This window comes from Coptis chinensis, chromosome 3, assembly GCF_015680905.1.
Source record: "Coptis chinensis isolate HL-2020 chromosome 3, ASM1568090v1, whole genome shotgun sequence".
Classification (NCBI taxonomy): Eukaryota; Viridiplantae; Streptophyta; class Magnoliopsida; order Ranunculales; family Ranunculaceae; genus Coptis; species Coptis chinensis.
Genome location: NC_141458.1, coordinates 38,197,126 through 38,219,788, shown reverse-complemented (window position 1 = coordinate 38,219,788; position 22,663 = coordinate 38,197,126). Strand labels below are relative to the sequence as shown.

At 35.2% G+C, this 22,663-nt stretch overlaps 1 pseudogene; it reads left to right on the top strand.

Annotated features, from left to right (window-relative positions):
- Positions 1-11,229: 11,229 nt before the first annotated feature.
- LOC147509510 (ubiquitin-conjugating enzyme E2 32 pseudogene) lies at positions 11,230-12,260 on the top strand (annotated as a pseudogene).
- The last annotated feature ends 10,403 nt before the right edge of the window (positions 12,261-22,663 follow it).

The window sequence follows — 22,663 nt, the reverse complement described above, 5'->3', positions numbered from 1 at the left end:
AAAATGTAGACTCATTCTCCTTCATTACAAGTGCTTTTAAGCCATTCAAATCACCTTGCATATTGTTGGCCCCATCATACCCTTGTCCACACAGTCTAGATATGCTCAACCCATGCTTAAAGAACAACTCATTGATTGCCTTTTTAAGTGTTACTGCACTAGTTTCCTTAACATGCACAACTCCAAAAAATCTCTCAATCACGCAACATTTCTTGTCTACATAACGCAAAACAACTGTCATTTGTTCCTTAATTGATATATCACGTGTTTTCATCAACTAAAATAGCAAACAATGAATTTCCATAATCTTTTAGAATAGCATTTGTAGTTTCCACGATGGCAATTCACAATATCTTTTTGGATATCGGTGAGGTCAATTTTCGATTTTTAGAAGCATTATCAAGAACTTTCTTAATGACTTATTTATGATCTTTCGGAAATCGTTATAAGTTCAAGAAAATTACCTTTATTGATCAACTCATTTGATTCATCATGACCACGGAAAGCTAAACATTGTCTCAAAAGAAACCTAATGCAATCGGTTATTGCGGCTAGGTGTATTCGATAATCCCTTCCGAACTTGGTCGATTAATCCGTGAAGAAATGTCTCGCTATCTTTGCTCTTGATTTAACAAAGCCCGTGGCGCCATATAAGCAATATTATGAGCACTATTTGGTCCTCCAACGTGCTCTTTTAATTTGGTTTTTATTTCCCAATTAGTAAACCCCCTGTGAGAAAAAACATCTCCACCTCCGTGTGCCCCCTTATTAGGTTTAAAGAGATAACAATATAGATAAAACGCAGCATCCTCTTGAATACTATATTTCAACCAACTAAACTCCTTATACCACTCTTTCTGAAAGCGTCGGATTCTCTTTGTTCTTGGATGAAAAGCATGATTAGGCTAGCAAGGACCCCTAAGCAAATATGTTCTTCTCACCGAGTCTTGATCATTAGGATGATAATTTGAAATCTTTTTTGTCACACCCCGAATTTCGACAGAATTCGGAAAAACATTATTTGTTCCCGACTCTTGATCTCCGGGTGTGACGACTTCCACTTCCAAAACCCATAAACAGGTTTTAAATATCGCGGATAATTGAAAACCAATAAAAATTTTAACTTAAACAAATGTCCTCTTCATTACAAAAATTTACAAATAAGATTAGGTTACAAATCTCTTTCAATAACTCCTTATTTAAAATTACAAATGAAAGTACAAATACATTTATGCAGAAAAATCTATATCACGCCGGGAAAACAAAATACATCCCGAAATCTGATGCTAACGCAAACCACAAAGGCGTTGTTAGCTAGCTCTTCTTCTTCAACACTAAACCCTCGTCAAAACTTATCAACTATGTTCATTGAATGAACACACCCGATAAGCAAACATGCAAATCGGGTCGACATTATAAACAATCTTTGGTGTGAGAGTAATGCTAAATACAAATATACTTATACATATATTACACAATCCACAAGGCGTTAGTTCTCCAATCGAGCCTTAACTTTCAACGACAAATACAACATCCTTAAGAATAATAATTAAAGGCGGGTAGTTCCTCCTTTGGTATTCTTTAACTTCCCACTAACCACACAACAAAAACTATACACATAATAAATAAAGTGTAGTTCCTCCATCGAGTAGCTTTAGGTTCTAACTAAACTATAACCCGATGAAGCATATCGCAATCATCTATCTAAAGATACATCATTAACCAACACATTACCATAATTAGATTATTTGGGGCTTTCTTTGTGTGTCCCTAAAATTCACGTCAGATCTATGTCTTACCTAGTTTCCACTACCAAATCGAACCCAACGCGAACACATATATCCACATGCCTCCCTTTACATAATGAGCCACTCCGTAACCACCCCGAAATGGATGCCATGACACCGGAAATCCTCACACCGGAAGCCAAATCTATGTAAGCACCGCCACTATTCGGATAAAATATTAAGCGATCATCGTTCTATTTTTTGGCGAATCGGAATAATCAATGGCACTATTATTCTGTAGGGGACGCCCGTTCGGAAACGCCATTCATTTTTAACCGAACGCCGAAGTGGTCGGAAGCGCCATTCAGATTAACCGAGTTATTGGTAATCACACGAAGTTTAGGAGGATTTTCGTTATTTTCGCATGTAATTTATTCAAAGTGTCATACATTAATGACTCATAAACATTTCTATTATATCAATGCGCGTCAATTACCTTATCAGACTAAGCCATAATATCTAAAACATCTCAATTATATCTCATAGTCACTTTCGCTTCATTCACGCCCAATATATTATTCTACACCACACTCCGCAGGTGAAAATATTCACCGATACTATATTAAAGATCTCACATATAAAATAATGGGGTGTATATACACTTCTCCAAGATATTAGATTAATATAACTATCCCAAAGATATTATATCATGTCACAATGCTTCAACGATCGTGATACATCTTTTTATATAGCGTATTAGGAATATAATGTCTCCTAACATCTCAATATCGTCACGTCGTCAAAATACACAACATCAATGTCACATCTTTCTTGATAATGACAACCAAATATATACTTAAAGCTTCCACAAAGATTTTATTACTATATGTGTCCATATAACATACAACATAAAAAGCGTGATAATTTAGGCGATCCATTCCACAATCAAAGCCCCAATATATATATGTTTTACACACTACTTCACGCCAAATCTAAATTAGATAATGACCAACCGGGTTATCTGATATACGATAATATTTTATTACTATGTTTGTCCATATAATCAAACATGTGAAAACTGGAAAAGTCAACCTTCACAAATAATCCACAAAGTCAGTCGGTCGGTCAAATAAAGTCAACGGTCAAAGGTCAACACCTCATGGTCAAGGTCAAACTCAACATGTCATGGTCAAAGTCCAAGTCAATGTGTCCTACCAAAGTCAACATGTCCTAATCAAAGTCAAACCATTATCACAAAAGTCGAACTGCTGCTTTCCATGCTCGATAGGTTCGATAATATTGCGCATTTCGGTTCGTCAAAGGTCGAAGGCGTAAAGCTCATTTCACGTACGACGCGTCATGGTTCGGACCTAACTCGCCAAGCCCAAAACCTTGGGAACCCAAAAGTCTAAAAGTTGGAAGACTACGTAGATCTATTTTAAGTTCAAATGGGACCGGCCCCAAAGAATATTAAACCGCCCAAAACAATTAAGTGATCGGGCCCAAAGGAAACTAATTAAACTGGTCCAACACACAAATGGTTCGGTCCATCAATTTAACTGAACTGGTCCACAAATTAAAACAAAACCGGGCCCAACATCAACTGATCTAACCCATAGACTAAGCCAAATTAATCTGGCCCAAACAAAGCTTAATTAAACTGGTCCAAAGTACAAATGGGTTCGGCCCAAAACAAACTCATAGAAACTGGCCCAAGAAAACTTAACCTAAACTGGTCCAAAATACAAAACAAATAGAAAAGGCCCAACCACTTAAAACAAATCGGGCCCAACCAAAACAAAACATTTCGGCCCAAAGTAACCAAGCCCAAGCCCCAAGTTCGGTTACTGTTCATCTTCTCTAGATGCCAACAGCCACCACCACCAAAATCGACCGGCCACAATCGGCCACCATCCCTCACTTCATCAAATAGGTTTTGTCACAAATCAAAAACCAACCAACTTTAATAAAAACGAAAATCGAAAATCATCAAAACCAAAAACTCTTCCTAAATCTAGATCTGGAAATTCGGCCACCATTAATGGTGCTTCGAGCTCCACTCGACAGCCCTCACTCAGTCCCATCACTACAAACCATTCAATCCATACTCCCACTCCCAAATCGCAGTTCAAACCCGAAAAGTAAAAACGAAAACCAAAACCTCCAGTAACCCAGTAAAGGCGTTCGGCGCCATTAAAGCCTCCCTCAAAGCTTTGGCAGCACCTTGACAACCTCCCACCAAACAAAACAACAATAACCCCTTTCAAGCCGACAAATTTAAAAACAAGCAAAACGAAAGTCGACGCCATTAACGTCTGTCGAAGCTTCGACAGAGCTTCGAAAGCCTGAACTCATCCAACGACCCCAAACAAGATTTAATATATATCAACAGTGTTCAATAAACTTCGAACAGTTCCAACCCTTATACAGAACAAATGCTTGTTTTGGCTCGCCGCCATTGACGGCCTCCAAGCTTAAGCTTTGACAGTTCAAACCAAATTTTCGGAGTTTCAACAGATTTTAAATCCGTTTTAATAACGCTAGTTTTTACCAAAGACAGGACCAATATTAATACCCGAATAATTAACATATTTCGTGAGATAGAAAACTAATCTACTCACCTGAATTAAAACCCAACGAATCCTCCGTAGTCCAACCGTCCGCTGCTCCACCTCCAAAGAAACCAAACCAACCTTTTCCATTTTTAATATCTTATTTTTCTCTCGAACCCTATTTTCTAAAATGTGTTTATATACTTTGGGTCCAAACCCAGTTTCAACACGCATTCGCCCAAAACTGTTCCAGCGTGATCCAAAATCCAATCCAAACCAAATTTTTAAATAAATAATTTAATTAATTAATAAATAAATAAAAATGTATTTTAAAAAATACCATGCGTTACATTTTTCCTCAGTGGGTCTCCCCAAGACTGACAAGTCAAGTTCTTCACGATTTTCACGTTGAACCCGCTTTGACGTGGGTTGTTCAACACCACCATCCTCAGTTTCTTGGTGACTTCACTTTGAGGATGATCCTACTTCAACACTGGCAACATTATTTGTGTTATTAGGTGGTTGGGTAGGTTGAGCAGGTGACGACTTTCCTTTGATCAAATACTTTAATATATCTGTTTAAATAATTAAAATAAACCATTAATTAACTGAATTGAAATTGCACTAATTAAAATAAACCACCAATGTTATTATGATATTCACAAAATAAAATTAAATAAAAATATGTGGTTTAATGAATTCACAAAAAAGATTACAAAAACTAAAAACATGGTTTAGAAATCAACTTAACATGAAAAGATAAAAAAATAAGACAAAAATTTAATAATATTAGGCTTTACCTAGCAAACTTTTAGAAATTAATCAAATTATGGATAGCTAATTAGAATAATAGAGAAAGGTGGAATTGTGGAAAAGTGGGGTAAGTGGGGGCGGGTTTTGTAATTTTGTTTAACTTTTTGATGAGGCAAAGAGTCAAAATTGAGTATAAGGTATTGGGTTTTCTTTTTGTTTGGTTTCAGTGTGTGTGTTGTGCTTTTATTTTGTCTTTTGTCGGTTTTTAATTCAAGTTGAATACTGTTAAGTCATGGTAATAATCTAAATTCTAATTCAAGTTGAATACTTTTGAGTCATGGTAATAGTCTAAATTCTAAAAGACATTGTTGAGTCGGTTATGGACTTTAGTACTTTATGGACTTTTGTCATTTAGTTTGCTGTACTTTTTAGTTTCTGCAAATAGTAAAACTACTTTTTTTTCTGCCGAAAATTGAGGGTGAGCCAGGGCGTACCCTGGGCCCCCTGGCTCCGCCACTGGTCCAATGGCTTGGGGCGCCATCGCACCAAACCACAATAGAATAGTGTATAAGGTTAGTGGGATACCGTTTGAAGACCCAATGATTTTCTCCGATGGCGTACCAAAAAAAAAAAACCTAGCCGCCTTTGACAATGATGTATATAAAAAAAAAAACAACAACAACAACAACTCCCTAGTCACCAGTCCCATACGCTATATTGTTAAAATTGGTGGTATCGATAGGTAAATCTATACTAATAACGTTGGCGGGTTAGCATTTTGATGCACCATTGGATTACAATTTCCGTCATATTTGATGTTTTGCTGCACCACTAGACATAGCCTTAAAACGTTAGTAGCTAGTGTATCTCAGGGCGCCTACTTCATCATGTGCCTTATTTTCTCGCTTCCAATGGTAATTATTTTTTGCTAGAGAGAACGTCCCATATTTGATTTTTCCTCTTCTTTCTAACACTACTTTTGTTGGGCACACGCACGAACACACACTTTGAGAAACAGAAGTACACTTTCTATCTCTCCCCTAACAAACTATTACAATTGAAGTCGAAGAATCATCATCTCAATTACTAGTCCCATCAGAAACAGTAACGCCAACTTCTTCTTCGGTAGTGAAAATAGTTCATATTCGTATTCTTGATTTTTATTCTTTATATTGATTGAATTTTTAGGATTTGAATTAGTTTGAAGTTAAATATTGTTCCTTTATTGTGTTATTTGGTTTATATGGTTGAAAAAAAGGACTTGGTTTATCTTTCACCTTATTGTACATTCGTGCATGTGAGATTGTTATTGTGGAGTGCAAGTGGGGTCTGTTACTAAGATATTTAGAGTTTCAAATTGACTATTTTCTAGATGTTTCATTTTATGAGGCATCCAACCCAAGCCCAAGCCCAATCCCGACGTGACTCGACTTGGTACGGGCGGGTGTGGCTTTGGGTGAGTCCTCCCTCCTAACACAAAAGTATTTAAGGTGCCCTTATGGTAGAGGAATGTCTCTTATACTTCACTTGCTTGTAGTGGATAACCAATGTGGGACTATCTTCTATGCACTAAAGTGGAGAGAACACTCTTTGTTCATCTCCTCCACTTTGTACACACACTAGTATTTAGAAATACAATGGAGATTCCAACACTTCTAACTTTGGTTTCAACTTTCAACTCACCAAATAATATCTTGCATAAAATCAATTGGCAAATTATTAGTCGGCGTCAACTTCCAACCGTTCAGATTTTAGCATGGGCTAACCAAATGCCGCATGCTTATATAGTTTGATACTTTGATTAATAATCATGGAATTGGCAATTATCGACTGGGCAAAACTTGTGCAAACTACCATTTAATTGGATTAAAATAAGATGGCTACACCTATAATTGCAATGTACAAAACCAAATTTCCACGAATCAACATGATTGAAAACATGAAAAAAAAAAATGTAAAATGTGAATTGCGCGCATTTGTTTCATAATTTTATGAACCATTGCAAAATGCATGTTGACATAGACATGATTTCTCGTGTGATAACTTACTTTTTAACTTGTTACTCTTATTATAACTATATTTATAGTTAGACTTATTTGGTTTTGTTTTGGCATCGAATGGTGGATCAAGGTAGTGTTACATATAAGATACTAGAATTTAACCTGTGGCTATGCCACTCGAGTCATTATGGGTAAATTTAGCAAAATAAAATCGTGTCAATTTAGTATTTTAACCCCAATTTTATTGGGAAAAAAATCAAGAGTGTTTCCACTATTTTTTTATATTTAAATTGAACTTTTGTGCATCATACATACACAATTTCACACGGTAATATGCCCATAAAGATTGTTTCCTAATTAGAATCAACTTACTCTTTAATCGTGTTGGTCTACCGTCAGTTATACTGATTGTATTAACGACCGCTTGATATAAATACATAAAAAATCAAACTGCTTTATTATATAGATAATTCACAACACCAAGGAAATACTCTCGGAAGAGTTTGTCGATAAAAAAACTATGAGGATTAATATCATCAATACATTAGAATTTAGATAACCTTACATAAATTTAAATAAGTTAGAATTTAAATAAGTTAGATAAGTTATTTAGATAAATTTCATAAATTCTAGATAAGTTAGTAGTAATTTTTTTGAGTACGTTTTCATAAAGATTGTTTTCTAATGGGAATCAACTTACTCTTTAATCATGCCGGTCTACCGTCAAATGTACTGATTGTATTAACTCTACCGTCAGATGTACTAATTGTATTAACTATTAGCCATCCGATGTAGGCTTCACACAAACCACTTAAAAACCAAGCTGTCTTATTATATAGATTTGAGATATTGGAGGCAAGCTAAAAATCTCAAATACCATCCAATACCATAAGATATGATAACATATAATTTAATATACATAATATTTGTTTGGAAATCACATGGAAAGGTTCTCACTGGGTGTGTAACTTAATAAATAAATTTCAGAGTGCATAGGCACTAAGAGTTATTTCCGGATTTCACAATTCATATTACAACCTCACAACTATGTGTTGAGACTAATCGTCTTGCTTGCCAGATTCTTAACAAAAATTACATTCGGCAATTCAATCAATGTTTTTCTTGATAAGTGTAAGATACATATGTAGGGGCTTGATGTGAGTAAAGCTAATCCGTGATGAGTGTGCAATGGCGTTAGTTAATACCACGACTTTAGGTCTCAACAACTTTAAAGTTGAATCAGATATGTATGAGCACTATGGTTTGAAAGAAATGACCTACTAACAAGATCTTTTTCAGATAATAATGAGATTGAAAATCCAAATGCAATGTGGTATATTAGTTTGTTTCAAAGTCTTCATAAACTTTGTATGGTCTTCTCATTTTTTGTCATTTTGTTTTATTGTATAAAATTGTGATATGAAAATTTCAAAACTCCAAATCTCACCCAATATTCCAACAATTTAATCCGATATTTAACCGAAAATTCCAATGATTAAACAAACAAACTTAGCTGAAAGACCGGCCAAGTTGGCCAGCTTAACGCCAACCTTCACACAAAACAAAAAACATTACACATCACAAATTCTCTAATGAAGAACATGATGAGCTCTCACAAATTCTAGATATGAGTTTTTTTTATACTCAATTATGATATTTATCATCAAATATTTATCGATGAATGAAATCCAATAGATATATGAATAACACATATTTTCTCTCTTTCAAAATTATTTTAATTTATACCATTTCCATAATATTATTTTTTATTTTGTAAAGAAGATGAACCTTTATTGAAAGCGCTCATCGCAATTTGATTGTTCATCACAATAACACATTTCTTCTTCTCCATATATATATAAAGATTGAAATTTAAATTAAATAATTGTGCACTACACCAAATTGATAAAAAAAAAAAAAAAAAAAAAACAGCCATAACCATTGGCGTAAAATAACAAGGACCGTTAGCCGTCATAGTCTAACCATTGGGCGACATAGTGTGAATGTGAAAAATTGGGCTTTCTCAAAGTTCATTCTGGCTCAACTATTTGGCGAAAAATTAAATCATCCCGCTAGATTTAAGAGGGGTAACCCAAAATTCATGTATCCAACCGGTTCCTGTCCTTGACTTCATTTATTTGGATCAACTTAACAAAACAGGACTGTTTTCTGACTCACGTCTGGGATTCACTTTGAGGGGTATAAATTGAGGGTCCGTAATGCGCCACCTTGGATGAGGAATAATTAAAAGTATTAATTGTTAAAACCCTTAGGAGTGCAATCACTTTCGCGCCAAGAGAAACCGAACAAAGAGAAAGCTCTTTCTCTCGAATCTAAACTCTTCATCTCCTGAAGCAGGCAACTCTTCATCTCCTGAGATGATCTAAACTCAACGCTCTCTAAACCCATTCTGTTTCCACCGCTCTCAACCCAAGTGCAGTCTCCCTCTCATTTCTCATGCTCTCTAAACTCTCTGACGCAGCTCTCCAGCATTCTTTCATCATCAAATCCGAAGTCGCGTTTTAGTTTCTAGCTGTAAGCTTCTCTCTATCATGAATTTATCGATTAATGTTTGCTCACATGAAAACATTTGCATGTCATAATTTTTTTCAATCTTTTGGAGTCGTAGATTATTGATTCCGATATTTATTTGTTGTTGTTTGCTTTCGGGTATAGGTGTTTATGATCTTTTGCAAAACCTTCCTCTATCAAGGTATCAAGGTAAAGTTTTTAACAGCCTTTACATTTTTAGTTTAATCCGATTTGGTTATTAGCATTGATTTGTTTTGATTTGATTTAATTATATTGGCTGTGTCCAATTGATTTTAGTGGATCTAATTGCATTTTCTGTTGTAAATTGGTGTTATTTTGGGTGCAACAATTTTCTTTTTATTGTGAATGGCCTCACCGTTTTCCTGGAAGTGTTTGGTGCATAATAGAAGAAATAATGTTTGTTAAAGTGCCTCAATGAAGTAATTTATTTGTTCTTAACTCAAAAATCAACTTTGACGATTAATTGAAAAAGAAGCGCTACTTTGACCAAGAAGCGCTACTTTAATCATGTTTTCCTAATTTCCTATTTCTTCTTTTCTCCAATTTTTTCCATATCCAGTTTCGTATCCGTAGTAGGCCTTTGAAAAATAGACACTTCTCCTGAACATGTCAAATATCATTATTAAATAATTTTCCTATGCCAAAATTAATAGAGCTAATCACAACATTGGGGTAATTTAATTGGGTTTTAGATCGAATTAGTTTGTGATTTTTAGTGACTGCTTGCGAGTGAAATTATAAAAGATTGAATTGGTTGTTGCAAGCGAAAACAACATCAACTTACAACACATTATACTTTACTTAAACGGCTCTTTTACATATACATTTGTTAGAATGTGAGTTTTAGAAATTAAATGTAGCTATGTTTTTATACATGTCAGTTGCATTTTCAGACGTGCCCTTCCTTTGTGACTTTTTGCTTAAGTAAAAAATTGCCAAATTTCCATTGTAGGTAACCAAATTATTTGAACGACTTTTTTTTGTTACTATTAGTGTTTTCATTTTCATCTTTATTTCCTTATCTTCATAGGTACAACTTTCAGCTATAATATGTGATACCTTTTGTGTGTTAGCTGATTCTATAGTTAGTATTTAGTAGTTTACCTACTAAATGTCAGTTTGGATATTGCTAATGTCGGTTGTTCCTACCCACTGGAGCAAGTGAGGTGGGGCTATGAGAACCCAAAACATAGGATTACTGCTTACCCAAAGAGTTGTCATTAATTTATCGATGTCATCTTAAAACAACTGTACGCGTTAAAAGTTTGCGTGTCGTAATTTTTTTTCCATCTTTTGGAGACGAAAAAATTGATTATTAAATTATTGATTCTGATATTTGTTTGTTGTTGTTTATGCATTCGGGTTAAAGTCTGGATTAGGTACGAAGTTTGGGCTGCCAGGTTGCAATAGATAGTTCCTGCTTCTATATGCAAACAACCCTATGTTGCAAACTAAACTTATTGGTCTATTAGACGTGTTAGTGGAAATTAATCTGTCCTCTAAACTCTCTGATGTAGCTCTCCAACAGTCTTTCATTGTCAAATTAATGGTAACGGTTTAACACTCATACCACAAAGTTCTACATATTTTATGTAGGACTGCGCTCAATATAAGTTTCTTAAAGTAAAACTTTTCTGATCTATTATGTTGTGTGCTTATTTTTTTTATGTTGATTTTTTTATTTTTTATTTTTTATTTTTGCAGCCAAATGGCCGTTTTGAGACACAAACCAAGATCTATCTTAGCATATCAAATTATCATCCTGAGCATTGGCAGCCATCATGGAGCGGTAAGCTTCATACAATGTGCATTTAATTGTTTTCCATCATTTTAAAGATTAAGTTGGAGAGACTATTAATAGTTGACTCTCTTGCCATTAAGTATTAGGTTCTTCCTTTTAGATGTGAAGTTTTACGAACATGGTACGGTGTAATTGATAATTTTATGTTTGTCTTTTCTGTTATAGTTCTGTGTTAAACATAGACCTTTATAAAAGATAGATAACTGGAGTTGTTGTTCTGATTAATGTATATATGAAATACAAGGATGTTTGAGTTGGATAAAGAGTTCCAATTGAATGAGTATGTTCTTGTTTGCCCAAAGTTTGACATGCTTTTCATATCCCTCGACCCACCACTTTTAATGGCAGTTCAAACAACCTTAGTTGCATTGATTGCATTCATGCGCACAAATCCAAATGGTGCCTTGGGCTCACTGGATTACAAGAAAGAAGAAAGGCGCTGTTTGGCAATTAGATCGCGTGGGGCAGTGCCAAAATTTGGAACGTCTGAACGCCAAAGACTAATTCTTGAGGTATGTTTAAATTCTATACTTGAATCCCCTATAAATTTTTTTTATAAGTTGTGAACTGTATGCTTTGAACTTATTAGACTGCTTGCAAATTCACCAGTATATGCTGAGCAAAATACCCCCAGTTCCTCAACTTGCTACACAAGAGTCATCTGATGAACACCCAACCAATGCAGAAGGTGAAGCACCTATTGCTCCTTTGGATGGTGATAACATAGCCGCCCCCGACGAAAGCGACAAAACCCCGGCCGAAGACAGATTGACGCTCGAGAGGTCCATGCCAATGCAGGTCCTCTGAGTGTCAGTTTCCGTACAGTGAATTGAATGTATCAAGACATGTCCCAGCAGCAGAGCATGGTGAATAGCCACAAAGGCCAGAGATCAGAGTTTCAAAACAGTCAGATGATCGGCTGTTCACATGGGCTGCGATAGGGCTCACAGTTGCAAGAAGACCCGACATATAGTTCATTTATTGTTGAGTAGATCATCAGGCACGTGTTGCACCGCTTGGAATCTCTTGCATTTCGTCCAACCAGTCACATTTCAAAGGTAAGAGCCCCTGACCAGCTAATTTATTAAGTTCCTTCACTTCAGTGCATTTCTTTTATTTCTCTACTTACATTGTTTCCCCTAAACTTTTCATGATTATTTTTCTAATTCCTTGCTTATATTGTTGCGTCGAATAGGAATTTAGGCCACTCTTTGTTACATAAAAGGTGTGGATTAGGAATTAATTAAAGAGCTTAATTGTGAAATTAAAGAACCCTTCGGTTAAGTTCTCCAAAGCTTTAATTATAACAGCCCGGCTTTTATTTGCTTTTCCTATAATAATATTAATATTAATAATAATAATAATGTAAATAAATAACAGAGATAAGATATCTAGTAGTTTTTGGATAAAAGCCCGTAAGTAAGTAGATAGGTTTAAAACCCTTGTTTTCGGGGAGGTTTTAAAAACCAGAAAATAGGTTTTAAAAACCAGAAAATAGGGGTTTCTCACGTAGAGTTTTTAGGGAAAAACAAAACGGGAGTTTTAGAAAAAAAAAAAAAATTTTTACCGAGAAAAAAAAAAAGGGGTTTGAACAAGAAAGATCGTCCAGTTTCGCTAGCGGCCAGTAGACGTTGGGTTTTTCGGGTTTCGCTCGAAGAAGCTCGGGTTTTAAACGGTGAGTAGTCCGGACGATCTTTTAAATATTTGTTTCTGCTACAATAATGTTGGTTTTTTTTTTTATCCGGTAAACTCTGTTAAAGGGTGCCGATTCTGTTAATGGTGTCGACTATGTTAGATACCATTTGGAAACACCGCAAAAAAATAACTAGGGACTCGAATTTTTGGCATTTAAACCGCCGAAGTCCGGACATCGGTGGTAATGGCGCCGCCATCAAGACACAAAAGCACCAAACCGTCCTTCCCGTTTTGTGGTTGAAGTATATTTCATTTTTGATTTGTGGAAATGTTGAAGTGTTAAATTTGAATGTTATTGATGATGTTTGGTTGTGGTAATGAAGAGTTGGGTATCGAATTGGTGTTTGGGTTGATTGGGTGAGGGAAGCCTTGAAACGACCATTAATGGCGTTCGACCAAGACCCCAAACCGTCCGGATTTGTAATGTGTTGTTTGAATGTTGTTGTTGTTTGGATTTTTGTTGGGACATGGTTGTTGGGTTGAGGTGAATATGTTAGGTGGATTGGGTCTGGAGAGGAGCTGTCGAAGCTCCAAAGGTTGTTAATGGCGGGATGTGATTTTTACAAAGATAACGTAATCATGAATTGTTAGGATAGGTGTGTAGGGGTTTTTGCGAGGATGAAAACCGCTGGGTTCTTTTTGTCATGGATGGCCGGTGGTGGCTGTTGTGGTGGTCGGTGGTGGCTGGAAGTTGAATGAGGGAAGGAGATGAACAGTAGCAAAAACGAATTTGGGCTTGGGCCAAAATCGTGTGGGCTAATATCTTTTTACTTTTGGATTTTTATTTTTGGGCCTTAGACTTTGGGCCTTTGGGTTAGAAGAGTTTGTGGACTCTGACTTTGACTGTTGACCAGAGTGGACTTTGACTTTGACCAGGGTTGACTTTGACCAGTTGACCCGAAAATTTGACTTTTCCCTAAAATTATGATTCGGTCTAATAGGATAAGTCTAGGACTATTAACGTGTTTGACCTTAGGCTAGGACCTTTATAAATATACTTGTGTACGTGTATTTACTTGCTTTGTGATTTTTCGGTCTTTTTGATATACACAACGCGTTGACACTTATACATTCATGAAATTAATAACGCCAGAAACCAAAAATAATTGAATCAAGATATTCCTACGTTCTCAAATAATCTATGCAATAAAGTACAATAATAAAGTAAACAAAACTTACCGCACCCTTTTAGAACTCTCCACCTCAAGTTTTGGAATTTAATTTATGATGATGAAGTCATATGTTAGGTGGGCATTTATTGAATGTGCCATAAATGGCCCGTTAGTGTTATTATATAAGGGTATTCATTGAATGTGCCATGAATGACCCGGTATTCATTGAATGTGCCATGAATGACCGTGATTGCGTTTGGACCCGCCCTAAAGAGGAACTAAGGTATTCGCCCTTGCGGGTTAGTTGTATTCCTTGAGTGTAATGGAATGTAGGATTGGGTATTCCTTGAATGTGGCGGAATAACCCGGGCATTCATTGAATGTGCCATGAATGGCCCGTTAGTGATATGATAGGTATTCCTTGAATGTGGCGGGAATGACCTAAGGTATTCATTGAATGTGCCATGAATGACCTGAAGTTTTGTGCCCAAAGAGGTCGTGAAATATGTGTATGAAAGCCCGTAGATGGCTATGATATTGTGGTATTCGGTGGGAGAGAGGCACACAGGAATGTGTGATTTGGCAAATGTGTGGAGTGCAAATCATGGAGTAGGTACTAAAGGGTGGGTGTATAAGAAAAGTAATTGATTAATTGATAAGAGAAATTGATTTGATTATGAGAGTGTGTTTGGGCTTACTTTTGAATACATATAGGATATATACATAGGTTATATACAAGTTCTAACTTTCTTTTGCAGGAGGGTAGGACTTAATAATATTTTGTGCAGGGACGCGGTCCTACCCTTATACAGCAGTGGATATCGGTAAGTGTAATGCAATTATTTAGATATTAAAAAGAGTTATTTAAATGAGTTAATAAAAATGGAAGTTAATAAAATGGAAGTTTTGCTTGGGAAGAAACTATGCCGGTTGAGATGACGGAACTACCTGTCTTCCAAGCTGAGAATGATTAGGTGATGATAGATTTAAAGTGTTAGTTGGATAAGTAAAGTCTAAAATATTTATATGTAGTTAGTCTACTCATACCAGCAAATTCCATTTTGCTGACCCATGTTTGCTTTGTTTTGGCAACGTGGGTGTGTTCTTGGGAACATAGGTGGAAGGCAGTGGAACCGCAGCTACGTGTGATTGGGATCCGTGCACCGAGCAAACGTTAGTTTTCTTTTAGGTCTGATTCTTTATTGGAAGAATGTAATAACGTAGTTTACCTTTTTCATGGCATGAGAACATGGTAGTGAGGAATTTTATTCTGATAGTTTGTTTGATATTTTATTTGGAAGGATGTTATCTTAATAAAGAAGTTGTGGATAATTATTGGGATTATTTTAATTTAAGTTGATTCTTTTATGACATGGCTGTTAGGGTTTTGTATGTGTAGTATCCCCTGTCATAGTCTGGGTTCCTAAACAAGTGAACCTAGTGATGTTTGAGATTTTATATTTCAAATATTCACTTTGTTATTGTTTAGAAATTCGGGCTGTGACATTAATCGTGAAAATGAACAAAAGAACCTTCATTCTCCAAAGATCACAAAATCCCTTCGTTCTCCAAAGCTCGAAGTTCTCAACGAAGGAAAAAAAAATGGCACATGATACAACAGTGGCTTTTGCAGGTTAGAAAATGTGATTGTCATTGTAACTTCACTTGATTTAAGAGATTTCCAAGGTATATATTTATTCCACCTTTATATTATCGGTATGTTATTTTTTACTCCACGAAGCAAAATAATGCATATATCATGTCTAAATAAATACTATGTTGTAGGAAAATTTTCTCTTTCATCGCTTAGTGGAACAAAGGTCTACATAGATTTAGACACCCAGGATGTTATCAACAATAAAAGCAGGTCAGTGTATCATCTTATCTTTCATTTTTATCATATTGCCTCCTCACCATGTCATGCGTTACAATATTTGTCATTCTTAATTATATAGTTTGGGAGATATCAAACTACAAATAGAAAAACAATATTCAGGTACTTTTTTCCTCCTCTCTTTCAGTTTCTGTTTTAACAATTTCTTTGTCTTTGTTTAGGGAACACTTATTCATGTCTAAATAAATACTATGTTGTAGGAAAATTTTCTCTTTCATCGCTTAGTGGAACAAAGGTCTACATATATTTAGACACCCAGGATGTTATCAACTGTAAAAACAGGTCAATGTATCATCTTATCTTTCATTTTTATCATATTGCCTCCTCACCATGTCATGCGTTACAATATTTGTCATTCTTAATTATATAGTTTGGGAGATATCAAAATACAAATAGCAAAGCAATATTCACGTACTTTTTCCCTCCTCTATTTCAGTTTCTGTTTTAACAATTTCTTTGTCTTTGTTTAGGGAACACTTATCAAATGAAAATTTTCATTTCAGGTGATGTGTAAACTTTTTTTGTTTTTTTTGGTTTTCTTGACCAAGTGAGATTCAATTGGATGTGCAACTTCATCTGATGTGTTAACTTTTCCTTTTGTTTTGGTATCATGTAAGACGCTTAATGCTCTTGAAATCATTGACACACGTCCTTTGACTAAGATCAACAGATGGGTAGAATGGCTGAACTTAAGTCTTCAAAATCAGGTATCATGCTATTAAGATCATTGCTAAATATCTAAGTTTTTTATATCCATAGCGTACTACTCCTAGATAGGTATCAGAAATCTGAACAAATGTTGAGAATAAGAGCGTGCCTGAACTTTATTTTTTGATTTTCAGCAAACCAATTCTACGGTTAGATATCTGAGTGCTTTATATGCAATGCTATCTTTTATTTAAGAACATAATTTATCTAAGAAAAGAGTTTATCCACCTTTTTAAACTATTCACACTAGAGTGTCGATATGGGAATTTAATCAAAGAGAGGGTTGTCCTTGATTTTTAATATTTTTGCAGTAAGGGGTTTTGGTGTTTGCAGTAAGATAATAATAGATGTTTAATTGCTCCGTCCATTATGTTTCATCGCTACTCATAGACTATAGATAGCATGGAATTCATCTTCCCCACACCTAATGGTTTCCACAATAACCGACTTATGTATACTTTTATATATATGGCAATAACTTGCGTAATTGACACAACCTTCATGATACCCTTCCTTTTCGATTAGTGCTCTTTTCAAGTGAATAATTCAGGTATGGCATTTTCTTATCTGTTAGTTTGATGCAGTTTTTACAATTTCTTCTTTGTTTTCTTTTATATGGTCATTTTTTCTATTAAATCTTGGTTGCTAACTTATGGACACAGTACTACTGTTAGCTTAAAAATGTATGTGTCATATATGCTTAATTGTGCTTCTTTCATGAAACTGGGTGTGCCTACTGGCTACTACTACACTTTGAGTTCTACCATGGATTATGGAAATTTTGTGTTGGCACTCTAAATAAATGCACAATGCTGATTCAGATTACCAACACGTACATTATGTGGGATAAATGGACTATCATTCAAGTGTTTGGAGATTGAGTGCCTCAACTGAAATTAGAAGTTCCAACTCAGTGCAACCAAATGTATGAGCATACCTCTATGCCGTTCTTAGAGAACATGGAATCGTTCCGCAGGTCTTAGGTTTTCATATGTCATGTAACTCACATAAAGCATACTAAATATAGGAAAACTTAGCTGCTCCTGTGTCAGCCATTTATGCTTAGCATTTGCATAATTTAATCAACAGCAACACCTTCTTTTATTAAGTCTTTTTATCAATATTTTTTAATATCTTACAGGTACAACTTGAAATGGCAATGTATGATTACCAAAACCCTTCTAAACTTCGCTCAGGAAAAGACCACGGGAAAGTAAGGGTTCGTATTACAAGGATAATGTGGAAGCAATTAACTTGAAGAAAAAGAATGAGATCATTAGCAAAGACTTTTGACTGCTGGATACTAAGGTAATGGAAATGATTTATAGTATTTGTTTTTCAAAAATTAAAAATCGTATTAAACTATGCCTAACTAACAATTGTAATATTTTTGTGAGTGCACGTTTTATAGTTTTTAAGTTCCTTCTGCTAGGACATTGTAAACGACAATTTGACGTTGGTTATTTTGTAGTTAGATTTGTAGATTTTGTCGAACAAATATGCTTAGAGGGAGATGAGAAGAGGAAGCATTGTTGGAATGTGAAATAATTTGTTATGACAAGTCTACTTTAGGTGAGTTTGAGTTTGGTGGAAATGCTTTATTTTATAAATATAGGATAGGGAATTAGTACTGAGCAATGCTTTATGAATTGTTTTTCTTTTATATTTCCACCCTCTTTTAGGATAATAACAATTAAAAGTGTGTGGTATCCTCACATTCACTTCCTCTTTACTGTATTGGTTATGTTGGAGGATATTTGATTTAACTTTATCACTGTGTATGCACTTTTAACTGAAACAAAAGCAAGAAAGTTTAGTGGCAAAACAAAAAATGGTTATTTAATGGTGAAAAGCAAGACATGGAAGAGAACCTTTAAATAAAATTCCAGAAAAATCTGTTTGTTTCTTGATAGGGGGAATAAACTATGGAATCAAGTGCTAGAACGAGGATGGTAGTTGCCCACACAATCCTTATTCTTACTTGCAATTGTAGCTTCTTTTTTTAGAGATTTTGCTTTGCAGTTTATTCTCGCATCTGCTCCATCTTCTTTTGGAATAAAATCTTGGGTTCAAAAGTGAGAACTGATTGAAGTGATTTTCCCACATTTTGTTGTTATCCTTGGCAATTTACTCAGCTAGAGAATGCGGATTGATACACCCTCAAGGAAGAACAACTGAATTTAGTAGAGATGGAGGAGTGTGCCAGGTTGGTGTGAGGCTAGTTTAAGAGACAAACAATGCAAGGGACAACTGCCTTGCGCCCTTGCAGGAATTCAGATGGCTTAAGGCATCAAGAACTATGCAAAAGTTATGTTCACTTCAATATGCAGAAGCCAAGGTATCGACAAATGCAACAATAACATAGTTCTCCATAATGACTCCTTGGACTGTAGATAATTCAGGGATCGGAGTAGATTGTTGTTACCACCCTCTCTAACAATTTTGTACGTCCTTTTGATATTAATATAATTATAGTATACCCAGCAACAAAAGGAAAAGGGATATTTGGTTTTTTTTGTTTTGAAGTGTAATTGCGATCCTTAGGTTCTGGCTTAGAATATTTATCTTACTATTGCAGTTACAGAAAAAACTTGGGAAACATACCCTTTGAAATTCTACATAAAGACCACGTAAAGCAAAAACAACCGAGGATTGACTTCCTAATCTATTGTATATTTTAATTTGTTGGATGGACTTATCTAATGCTTTAAAACCATCTAAGTGCTATCTTTTCATCTCGTTTTTTAAAACGTAGATGTAAATTATATAAAGATACTTCAAGTACAATCTGTACCTAGGTGAATTTCGAGATCTGACTTTTTTGTGGGTGACATGCCTGATAGGCATTGCTATTAATGATCTTTCTATGGTTTTCATTGCCTCTCTCCCGTGTAGTGCTCAAGTAGTGGTTATGGGGTATTGGGATGTAGCTTTGCTGCAACACTATTTATGTTGTTCTTGCTATATAATTTTAACTGATTTTGGCATGTTATTTTAAGTGTTAATGCAAATTACAATAAAGTGACACAATAATTTTATGAAATCCGTGTCGAAGACACAGGCATTAGCTAGTACTATAACAAGACACGAAAGTCTTGTCTCACTGTCTCTTTACTTTATATATTTAATTAAGAATATAAGAATATAATTGTATTAATTAATTCGGAATAGCAAAATTTATCCAAATCCAATATTTGAAATTTTCAGATAATATCCAAATTTTCAAATACGAATCGGATTTGGATTTTTGGATATCCGTCCGCACTCTTATTCACAACCATAACTTGTTTGGTAAGACCGTAAGACAAAACTCCATCTAGTGTTCTTCTGAATGTGTTGTAGGCTGATTGTAATAACAAGGGCTTAGTTTGGTTTTTTGTATCCCCCACTAAAAAAAATTTATATCTCACAAACTACACTGCTGAAACCCATTTCTCCTTCTTCACTCTCTCCCTTTCTTCTACGCCCCTTCCTTCTCCGCTTACGCCTGCATCGCCAGTTATTTTAGTGTAACTTGCGATGTCCTTTTAGAACTACAACTACTCAAGAATAAATGGGGACAAAACTAAAAAGGACAAAATTACGAAATAATAAACCAAAAAACCCACCCGCATTTCAAAAACACTCTCAATGACAATAGTTGACTTTTGTCCGAAAAAGACAATAGTACCCTGGTATGCATAGGTGTCGATGCATACCACCTTAGTATGCTACCTTAGTATGCACAGACGTCAGTGTATACCAAGCATCACAGAGAAAATGTTATGCACAAGTGTCAGTGCATACTACTTCTTGGTATGCGAGGTATGCACAAACGTCAGTGCATACCAAACATCACAAAGAAAATGGTATGCATAAGTGTTAGTGCATACCAAACATCACAAATAAAATTGTATGCACAAGTGTCAGTGGATACCACTTCTTGGTATACGAAGTATGCATTGACATTAGTGCATACCAAATATAAAAAGTCAAGTCTATCCTTATTAATAATTAAAACGTGAAATCTGATTTTTCTAGTAGTTATAAACAAAAAAATATCCTTATCAATGGTTTCAAAACCTAGTTGTCGTAGACTGATTAAAATTCGAAACTAGGCATTTTGGCTTATTTCTTGAGAATAAATTTGGTGACACGGAGCTCCTTTGGTAGGATCCGCGCATAGGCAATGGCCCCAAACTGACAAGTGTCAAAATTGGGTTTGAGTCCAAAAAAGGCAAAAACCAAGTCCATAAAAAGAGTACTCATCCTACCTATATTAATATCCGTTTCTCCCAAGATGCTCATAGTGAGCCATATCAGCAAAGTTTTTAAAATAGTCCCTATTTGAAAAATAATTACTTGCCTTCTTACCAAACTAACCCTGAATTTGGCCTGCTCTCTAATTTAATATAAATTAAAATTGTCCTTTCATGTGTTATGCTAAAACAAAAACAAAGCTACGATTATTTCATTATTTCAAATGTACGATGGGATAAAAAAAAAAAATTCTAAAAACAATGGATTAGTTAATTGATATGTATTAGTTATTGGATATGGATATGGATATGGATATGTATTAGTTAATAGATATGGATATGTATTAGTTAATAGATATGGATATGGATTACTTATTGGATATGGATATGTTAAACTTCCAAGTGCTTCCCTTAAATATAGCCCAGACATGATGGGTTTAAGAATAATAGGTATCCATTTTTCCAAGATGCTCACAGTGAGCCACATCAACAATTTTTTTTAAAAAACCCATATTTTCAGAATATTTATTTTCCTTCTTAAGAAAAATACCCTTAAAATTGGTCTATTTTGTAATTTATAGAAATTTATTAGGTCTTTTCACATGTCTTTTGAGAAAAAAAAAAAAAATACCTCATTTGAATTGTATGTCAGGGTAAGGAATTAATTAACAATCCAAAAAGAAACCCAAGTTGTCGCCAAACACCCAAACTCTCTCAAATCTCCAAATCGGAAAAAATCTCTTGATTCTTCTGAACTCTCCATAGCGGGGATAGGGTCATTCGTAATCTCAAGCCAAAGCCTCTGTATTTTGGAAAGCGCGGAGCTGGGAAAACTGATCGGCATTAGTTTGTTTGTCTCATACTGTTGCAAAGGGATGAAACAAATGGCGCTCTTGCTAGGAATGTAGAGTTCTCACAAATGGTCATTGACCACGAAAAGAAAAGTCCGCGAGAGTTCCGATTCTTTACATGTTTTGCCAAGAGCTTACTAGAGCTATTTGATATAATAAGCTCTTTTTAGTCTCTGACAATTTTGTGTTTTTGATAGGCGAAAGTGTTGATTTATCCAAAGGGGAACAATGTAGATTATTTATCAATGTACTTAGATGTAGCACATGCACCTGATTTGCCTTGTGGCTGGAGTACAAATGCCCATTCGGTTTGTCGCTGGTTAATCAAGTGTACAAGAAATACACCGCGGTAATACGATTTGAATTTTCTCCCCTCTGATCTCTTTCTTCCTCGAAAACTATGTATGCGGGTATATTTACCCTTCTATAGACTACTTTTGAAGAACCTTATATACACTTTCTACAGTTAATTCTCACTACATTGATTCCGTTTATAGATATCTTGATCCGTTTGAAGCATGAAAAGAGTTTGTGAATGCCGAGAAAAGAGCGGTCCGATGAAGTTTGTAGTTTGCCACAGAGGGTCCATCGCCTTCAGTGATGTTTCAACACCCCAACCCCATCCCCAAAAAAATAATGTAAAACGAAAAAGGTTATCCTCTATATTACTTGTCTTGATCTATTTAATTTTGTTTAAATCGCCTAGGAGGCGCAGAGTCAAGGAAATGAGGAAGCAAGAGGAGTACTTGAAGCAAGTTAAGGTTGGTTTGCTTATTTTA